Below are 10,314 nucleotides of genomic sequence, written 5' to 3'. Positions count from 1 at the left end.
AGACATCAGTTGAAGTGTTATTGAAGAAATAAGTGCACACAAAACTCTTTCTGGCAAAACGAAATGATCCATTGCTTGTTTGTTCAGGTAGAACAGGTGCATTGAAAGTAAATGCTATCAGGATGTGCTGAGTTATTATTTCCCTGTCAAGACGTGCTACATTTTTTTTTTTTTTTTTTTACACGTCCTGCTACATCTGACAATTTGTTTTGTGCCTCACGAAGCATGCTACACATATTTTTTAATTGCTTTGTGTTAGTACAATACACAAAATCAAAGTATCCTTTTCACTACACACACACACACACACACACACACACACACACACACACACACACACACACAAAAGTTTAATCTATCTACATAAATGTTTCATTCACAGTAACTGCATTTCATAACGCTTATACTCTCAAACTTTTGATTTGCATCTCTTTTCATTCATTTTAATACATTTGTCTATTATTTAATCCAACTGAACTTAATGGTTAATCAGTGATTCATTTGGTACACTTATAGATTTCTATAGATATCAATTCTATTGCCATAGTTTCTATAGAACTTTTTTGTATTTTCGGATATGGATAACCAAATGTAATGAATTCTTTTTACATTATAAGCAATATATCTTAGATGGTAACCACAATTTTCAAAGTTTGTGTGTGTGTGTGTGTGTGTGTGTGTGTGGTCCTTGTAAACACTGTGTGGTGAACCAAACGTTCCAACAAGGATGGTAATACCAGTAACTTTAGACCTCCTGTTTTTTTGGTCCCCATGAGGAAAACAGAAATTATATTTTTATAAAATGTAAAAATGTAGTACGCCATGTGATACTGTAAACAGAGGCATTACCATAGTAGAGACTGCCACATTATTGTAACTCACCCTTCATCTGTAAGGATCAACTACAGTATAGATTCAGTAATATGGTACAGTGAGAACATTTACTGTATTGGCAATAATTAATAGTGTTCTAGCACAAAACCTCATGACTGTGTCATACTTTACAATTTTGATAACACACTGAATAGATACTATTACAAACATTATGGATTTTATGCCAATTATATAGATTAGGTAATGTACTGTAAGTGTATTTTCTAATGTGGCATCTGTAGCCTGTGTAACTGTAATTATTTTTGAAATATGTATCTTGCATTGTTTGCTATTGAATGAACTGAATGTTAAAAGTACTAAACTGAAAGAAGATCATACTGTTGTGTTTCGGTAATTAAACCAAATGTTCTCATCACATATCACAATGATCTTGTGTTTTAAAACAGTGATTATGTAGAATGAAAATTGGTACAACTAATGAAAGCATATGAGATCAGGTTTTGCTGTGTTACAAGTGTGATCAGTTTGGGGTTTTGTACTAAGAGTTTTGAAAATATTCACCTTACTTGTGAAAATAGTACCAAAGTGAATAAAAATTTGAAGAATGACCGTTTTGACTGCAGGTAGCACAAACACAGAACACAGACATGGAAAAGAGTTTCAATCAAGTGAAATGGTTGAATGGTTTAAGAGAGTTTCATGTAAATGAAAAGTGTGTGAAGAGAAACTAAATGTTAAGTGGCACACAACAGTAGAAGTGGAAATGTTTGTGCTTCTGTAAATGAAACTGACTGTTCTTCTGAAGGATATTTGGACTAGCATGTAAATATGGGCTTTAAATGGGAAACAAAAGACATAATGGACACTGTAAACTCATGTCTGACTCTATGTTTGGGAGGAAGAAAAAAAGAATAATTAAGAATAAGCATATTTAAATGTGTTCATTTGTCATCTCTGACCTTCACTCTCTGACCCTAGCTACCTATAGGCGTTCATAGGAGCCTGTGGTACCACAACACTTTCTACTTTATTTTCTAATTATTATTATTATTATTATTAATAATAATTCTGTCTGTCTGTCTGTGGCCACCACAACCCCTCCTCATTAAAGGACATTAAGTTCATAATGAATACAAAGGCTTTGTGAGTCATGTTGAGGTTAGTAGCCTACAAATATCAATTTTATGTGAATTATGGACATTACATATTTTATAAATTGATATGACAAAGGCAGAAATGGGTAAAAGGTTTATTGTTATATATCATGTAATTATGATTATACGACGAGTGGTCATGTGTGCATATGTCTCGTGGATGTAAAATACAAAATATTATATATTCTTCACCACTGAATATGCCAGCTCGTATAATTTGAGACAAAACATTATCTGTAACACCTACAGTATAAGCCATCAGACTTCAAATCTTAAAAAAAAAAAAAAAAAAAATCAAACAAACCATTAAGCTATATTCTCTCAAAATAATCTTTTTCTAGTTTATTTTTAAGAATAGAGGAATAGTCACTTGGAAATGTAAACTGTTATTTTCATAATTAGTAATGTGATAATGTTATAACAATGTTAATATCAGTGGGAAGCCTGTCATCAGCCTATATCAGCCTCAACAAATGCGAGTTGTGTTGTTATTTATTTATTTATTTATTTATTTATTTATGCCAAAAGTAATGAGAATGAGAATTTGGGGGGAAATGCAGTGCTGCAAAATGTAGTCTTAATTATCTTCATGCAAAATAAAATCATATTTTTAGGGTGTTCAGTAGGTGTCACTGCAGGACTATTGGACATCACATTCATACAAAATAATTCTGCTCACAGTAATATTAGGCATCTTTTTTTGGCACCATTTGGCATGCACAAACACACACACACATTTTTAATAAAACATTGTTTAGTATGGTTTTAAAGCTATTTTAAATATTGACTCATGAAATGTCCTCATATTTCATGTTTATGTCATAATACCAGTGTAATACCCATGTCATTATACAAATTTGTCCTCATAAATCACAAAAATGCGTGCACAAACACACACACCTAATAGACATACATCTCCATTGTAGTGTATTTGCAAATGCTTCCTTTTACCATTAATTTCATTACATTCTAATGTTCTTTACCTCTGCAAATACCCTTAATGGGTGACGTGTGGTTGCACATCTCTCATGTTGCTTTTAAAGTCATGCACAGTGTGTCACAGCAGAGTCATTGCTGCAGCATGTGTGTGTGTGTGTGTTGTGGTGGGACTGGCGGAGCTGAGCCTCTGTGTTTCCTGCTCTGGCCTGTAGTCTGGGCTGTAATGGCAGCGCTGATGACAGCTTCTCTTTCTCAGGCTGCTGCATTAGTTGTTAGAAGCAGTCAGACATCCGTCAGCACATCAGCAGCCGCACCACTACAAAGAGCTTGTGACTATCATAATAGTAACCGGGTCTCAATCAAAACATTTACACAGGAAAGTGAAACACAAATATTTTGCGTCGGCAGGTTGGGGCAAATCTCTGGCACTCGGAATGAAACGTGTTTGTGGTTCTGCTTCATACCGCATTGGCAGAGATGGGAAGGACAGGGCCGTTTGGAGGAGAAAGCAATGTGAGGCTCGTGGTTTGAGGATCAGCTGTAATAGTGCACCCTAAATCAGTTTATTATGTGCTGAGAGACATTCATTTGAAGGGCTCATTTTATTATTGTGCCAAGACACCCTGGCTGTATCTGATGTGAACACTCTAGGGTGAATCTCATGGAAACATGTCCAGGTCACATTTCAACCCAAAATTAATAGAAACAATATATTCTGTTTGCGCTCTCACATTGTTTTTATTATATATTATCAATATTATTATAATTTATTTCATTATTCATGGTTATTAGAGATATTTTAGTTGAAATCCGATGGCTCCGTGAGGCCTCCAAAGGGAGCAATGACACTTCCTCTCTCAAGATCCATAAAGGTACTAAAACATATTTAAATCGGTTCATGTGAGTCAATGGTTCAATATTAATATTATAAAGCGACAAGAATATTTTTGAAGCGCCAAAAAAACCCAAAATAACGACTTATTTAGTGATGGCCGATTTCAAAACACTGCTTCATGAAGCATCGGAGCACAAATGAATCAGTGTGTCGAATCATGATTCAGATCGCGTGTCAAACTGCCAACGGCTGAAATCACGTGACTTTGGCGCTCCGAACAGCAGATTCGATACACTGATTCATCTGTGCTCCGAAGCTTCCTGAAGCATTGTTTTGAAATTGGCCATCACTAAATAAGTCGTTATTTTGTTTTTTGTTTTTTGGCGCACCAAAAATATTCTCGTCTCTTTATAATATTAATATTAAACCACTGTACTCACATGAACTGATTTAAATATGTTTTTAGTACCTTTATGGATCTTGAGAGAGGAAGTGTCATTGCTCCCTATGTAGGCCTCACGGAGCCATCGGATTTCAACTAAAATGTCTTAATTTGAGTAATAAATGACAGAATTTTCATTTTTGGGTGAACTAACCCTTTAATGTAGTAAAACTGTACTAAAATAACTAAAATAAAAATAAATATAAAACAAAAACTAAAAAAAAAAAAATATATTATTGGTATTATTATTATTATTATTATTTGCATAGCAGTAATGTGAATTAGGCATAAGCATAAATTTCATGTTAGTTCACCGTGCATTAACTAATGTTAGCAAATACAACTTTTGATTTTCGTAATTAGTAAGCCTAAATGTTTAACTTAACATTAACATTGAGTGTATGAATGCAGTGATCTCGTCATTGCAACTCAATTTCTGCACACTAACGAATGCTTTCATCATAACTAACAATGCAAACATGATGTAGCTAAGATTTTTTTAATAAAACGGGAGTTTTGGCACAAGTCCAGAGTCCAGTCACTGATAAACAAGCTGTTTGATTGACAGCTCCAGCGATTGTAAAGGGAGCATTCTTTGATCGATTTCTATAAATTATTTAATAGCTTAAATAAACTATTTTCATCCTACAAAGAGAAACAACATGAAGTTGACCGTTTAGTCACTGGTTTGATTTACTGACACATAGACAAAGAACATCTGACTGTACATAAATCATTACATATCAGATCAGGCATTAGAATTAACACAGTTACTTACATGTTGTTGCATTACTGTCAAGTCCATATCGTAAAAGTCTGTTTGCAAAGCCTGCGCCAAAATGTGATTGATTTACCAAAGAATTCACAGTAAATACCGAATAGAAATAAATAATGCTCTGAGACATTCACATTGTTGAAAATAAATAACCATATTCTAGCATTAGGATACTTTGAAAGGTAATGTTATTTTTAGTCCTGTATCGCTCATCTCACTAACACGCCAGTGCAATGATGAAGTAGGCGTTGATTTCTTCGGTGTTTCTCCTTCGCTGGGCCTGGTGTCAATAAAAGCTTTTATTGGACTAACAAGGAAGTTTTCATTTCTAAAACTTACAGGATATTCTTATATTATGATGAACTCTTATATATCAAAAGCTGAAGGAAAAGTTGATTTCTCAATTCATGACCCCTTTAACTAAGATTAATAAATGCTGTAGAAGATGTTTATTCTTAGTTCATGTTATCTAAAGTTGTTAACTAATGAAACCTTATTGTAAAATATTACCTGTAATTCTATTATTTCTCTTTGTAAATCTATTATTTTTCATTTTAAAAAAGGTAGGGGTTTTTTTCTTCCTTTTTTTTTTGGTGCACACTGTAGCTACATGAGAAAGAAATATTACAGACAGGCAGAAATTCAGTACAGATGTATGCTGCATTACATGCAAAGGCCTAAATTAATGCTAAATGTAATAAAGCGAGTTTGTGAATGAGCGGGTGAGTGGGTGCATTGCATGCATCAGTCTGCGTCTACCGTTAACTGCATTCCCAGACTTCTCAGGTCTGTCTTCTTAAGTGGGTCTCTTGTTTTGGTTCCATGGTAAAGTTTCAGGTCCATGACTGGTGTTTTTTGAATCACGCTGAAATGAAGTATAGAGTTTGATAGCATTCCCATTTCATTCCCTGCATGCTTAAGTGTCTGGACAGTAAATTCATCATCTGTGCTACTTTTTGAAGTCTGGATGGAATACATTTTGGAAACTCCGCATTCATCACGAGCCTAAAGTCACTGATCTGTGCAGGCAGACAAAGAATTTCATGTCTATTTTCCTTCCAGTTGAGTCTCTGAAGTCTGTTAAAGGGAGTCGCACATGAAAAAAAATGTTAATTACAAAACTGACTGGTGCATGAAAACAAGTGCATGACTTCACAGTGATGAAAGAAAATCTCCACTGATCTGAAGAAATGCACGATGGAAAAAATGAGTAACATTTGATCTGCGCATACAGTGATCATATTGACTTTGTACCCTCAGCTAGCGATGCGCGGCTCCGCATAAAACTTGGCTGTATTTAATCACATTAATAGACTGTTACTAGCCTCAAACACAGCTTACACAATAGTAAAAAAAATGTTTGCATGTTCTGATACAACATGAATGTTGCGATTTGGTTTCTAATGTGTTATAAATGTTTTGTTTTGTTTTTTTTAACACATTGCTGTGAGATTTCTAGGGTTTTTTGATTGGTTGTTAACTGGCTAAGGTCAAAATAGCTTATTCCCAAGTCTCCATGACAACCTGTGGTGTTCAAAAAGTGGAAATTCCATGTTTTGCTATCCAGGATCAGCTGCACAGTCATTAACACTCAGAACTTTTTGACTGTGCTAATGCTTACCTGCATTGACTTTACCTGCTGAATGTAAATAAATACCTGTTTGGGTTCACTCATCTCTGTCTTTTAGTCTGGTTGTATTCTGACAGAAAGCCAGACCAAATAACAACATGAACCCTGCAGGCCCTGATCAATTTCAAAACCTGTTAGATTCAGTTTGCTGTGTTCGTTTAATCAAGAGCTACAGTTCCATAACTGCACCCCTCACATCTCTCTTGAAAACCAAGCCAGGTCTCTGTCCTGGAACTCTGATACCAACTCCTAAAAGACACTTGTCACAGCAGCAGGGGAAGCCTTCCCAACTCCATCCATGTTTCTTCTTCTCAAAGAAACTTACCCCGGCAGGGCAGAATTCTGATATTGGAAACTGTGAGTTGCTCACCATCAAGCTGGATTTGGAGGAATGAAGGCATTGGCCATCTTATGATTGTAAGATGGCCGCTTGAACACTTCCGGTGGCTTCATCGCCAGCTGGCAGTTTAGAAAGTAATGAGCAATCCAGTCATTTATATAGATCAGTGGGTTGAACACATAATTCACATGTGCATGACATTGCATTTTTTGTACTTTACATGGAGATGATAACAGTATTGTTTTCAAAGACTTGCACTTTGAATCCCATTTTCAAAAGTTTCCAAACTGAATGGCCAAAACGTTTTCAGTTTTTAGTTGAAAACGGTGTTGTGTAAACGACCCCTTAGACAGGGTCCAGTAGTCCAGTACAAATGTTACTGCTGCTCGTCAATGGCAGCTGTTGGTCGCTGTGATTTTGGCAAGTAAGACATGTTCCTGGAACATATTTTGTTGATCCTGGAACAACATTCCAGTCTTAAAATTTAGTCTTAACCCTATTCCTACCCCTAAACCTAATTCCTACCCATAAATTATCCCTTAAATCAGAGGGGAAAGATAGATAAATAACATTGATGTAGAAGGACCTAACCCTGGTTGCAAGCCTAAACTTGACATAAATGGTAAACTTGTCCCTCAAATCTGATTGGTTGATTGGAATGTTGTTCCAGGATCAACAAAGATGTTGATCCAGGAACAAAATCACAGTGACCGGCAGCTGTCACAGTTGCTAGTCCATAAGAGCATAGGCTAGACTCTCCCTTTAAACAACACTCGGTTCAATCTTGCAGACATCTAAGAAGTAGCCTTTGAAGTCCGCGTCCTTCGAAGAATGCAGCCTCTGAATTGTGACACATCGAAAGTCTAGTGTGGCCTTGGCTTAACGTGTCAGTCATGGTCTCACAGCGGCTAAACACCCTCTGGCTTTTGATGGTGCCTGGGGCTTATACTTTTGGGGGAGAACCACCTGTAGTGTTACTACACTCTATATGTACACTTTTTAAACACAACATGCTACAAAGACTCAGTAAGATAATATGTATGTTTACATGTACATGCACTACAAATGTACATGCACTACAAATCTTCTTGCAGCTCTTAAAGAATAGTGTCAATGCAGGCAGATCAAAGCACTGTTGAATATCAAATGTCAGGTCAAATGTCAAGTGTCCCCAACTAAGCAAGCCAAAGGTGACAGCGCCAAGGAACCCAAACTCCAACAGGTGACATCAGGTGGCAAACAAGTGGCAAATAGGTGTTAAATTGGAGAAAAAACCTTGGGAGAAACCAGGCTTAGTTCTACTGTTGTATACTGTTGTATACTTATATTTATGTTTAAAAATGTAGCACCATGGTCCTGCGAGGCACAACATTTTGTTCCACTGTATGTCCCCACATGTAGCAGAATGACAATAAAGCTTGACTTGACTTGACTTGACTTGACTTGAGATAAACCATGGCCAACAAATAGAACTAAACCAATGGCACACTAATAGACAGTAAACAATAAACTGGGTTAAGAAAATGTATTTTATCATAAACTTTTTTTACATACTTCATTATCTAGATCAAAACCATTTATTAAAATCTTTACTAAACTCCACATATACTGTACAATTTTCACCAACACAAATAACAGTCAGAACTTTTTCTAGAATTTTTTGCATCCCATGACCAGCTATTGAGGGTTACGCATTTCGTGATCTTATATCCATAATCTCAGGTCACACATCTGTGATTTTCCTGTGAATGGACTATTGTTATTTTAAAAATGACTTGGCAGGGTTAATTATAAGACATGAGATGTGTTAATAGGCCTGGAAACTATTCTTCATAACTGTTAAAGCTGTCATTAAATTCAGCATTTTCCCAGGGGCTCAAACACATGCCAGGCTGACAGATCTCAAAGTGACCACTATTCTCTAATGAAACCACCCAAACATTGTTGAAAACCTGTTTCTTTTCCCAGCACTCCAAACACTGTGTGCGAGCCGGGGCAAAGGCGGACAGGAGAGCTGTAAGAAATGACTTTTCTGCTCCTGGGTCTCTGTTCATATTCACTCTTAACAGCAAATTAAACAATGACAGGGCGGGGAGAAACTACAGACACCTCATCCAGATGTGTGAAAATAAATCTGCTCTAGGGTGGAGTGTGTCTTCAACAATCATGGAAATTTCAAATGGTTGTGCCACTAGGAAGGTAATATGTGCAATAATAAAAGCAGTAAATTATTGCTGCGCAAGTCAGAGGTTTCATGAGCACAGTGAATTACGTGAATTCTCTCACTGGCCTATGACCATACATGGGCAAATAGCATCTGTGACAGGTGTTTTATATAAGCACTCAAGTAAAAAAAACCCAAAAGCAACCTGCTCGGAAGATCATTATTTATAACTTTTGTCAGTCAAGCTCTTATTTATTTTTGTTTAACTAGCTGCTGTTTATGTTTTTATGCTCAGGTTTTGTGCATTGCTTCAAAGTTAGTCCCACAAAGACCATCTATTTAAGCTTCCAACAGTGAGGTCTAAAACCATATTAAAATCACAAGTTTTTGTCATTTAAGTCTGGAAATAGAGAAATTTTGAAAATGTAAGAAAAGAAAAAAAAGTAAAATATGAATTCAGGCTTCTGAGGCAGCATAAAGGTTTAATGATCTACAACAAAATAGAGCTTTGGTGATAACTAAGCAAATATTTCAATAGCTACAGACCTTCAAACTTCCTGTGGCCTTCAGATTAGCTCAAGAATAGTGCGTAGAGAGCTTCATGGAATGGGATTCCATGGCCGAGCATCTGCATCCAAGCCTTACATCACCAAGTGCAATGCAAAGCGTTGGATGCAGTGGTGTAAAGCACGCCGCCACTGGACTCTAGAGCAGTGGAGACATGTTCTCTGGAGTGACGAATCATGCTTCTCTGTCTGGCAATCCGATGGACGAGTCTGGGTTTGGTGGTTGCCAGGAGAACGGTACTTGCCTGACTGCATTGTGCCAAGTGTAAAGTTTGGTGGAGGGGGGATTATGGTGTGGGGTTGTTTTTCAGGGGTTTAGTCTTGGCCCCTTAGTTCCATTGAAAGGAACTCTTAATGCTTCAGCATACCAAGACATTTTGGACAATTTCATGCTCCAACTTTGTGGGAACAGTTTGGAGATGGCCCCTTCCTGTTCCAACATGACTGCACACCAGTGCACAAAGCAAGGTCCATAAAGACATGGATGAGCGAGTTTGGTGTGGAGGAACTTGACTGGCCTGCACAGAGTCCTGACCTCAACCCAGTAGAACACCTTTGGGATAGGAAACTGTGAGCCAGGCCTTCTCGCCAACATCAGTGCTTGACCTCACAAATGTGCTTCTAGAAGAATGGTC

The sequence above is a fragment of the Megalobrama amblycephala genome, linkage group LG23 (assembly GCF_018812025.1).
Source record: "Megalobrama amblycephala isolate DHTTF-2021 linkage group LG23, ASM1881202v1, whole genome shotgun sequence".
Taxonomy (NCBI): domain Eukaryota; kingdom Metazoa; phylum Chordata; class Actinopteri; order Cypriniformes; family Xenocyprididae; genus Megalobrama; species Megalobrama amblycephala.
Note: the sequence above shows the minus strand (reverse complement) of the source record.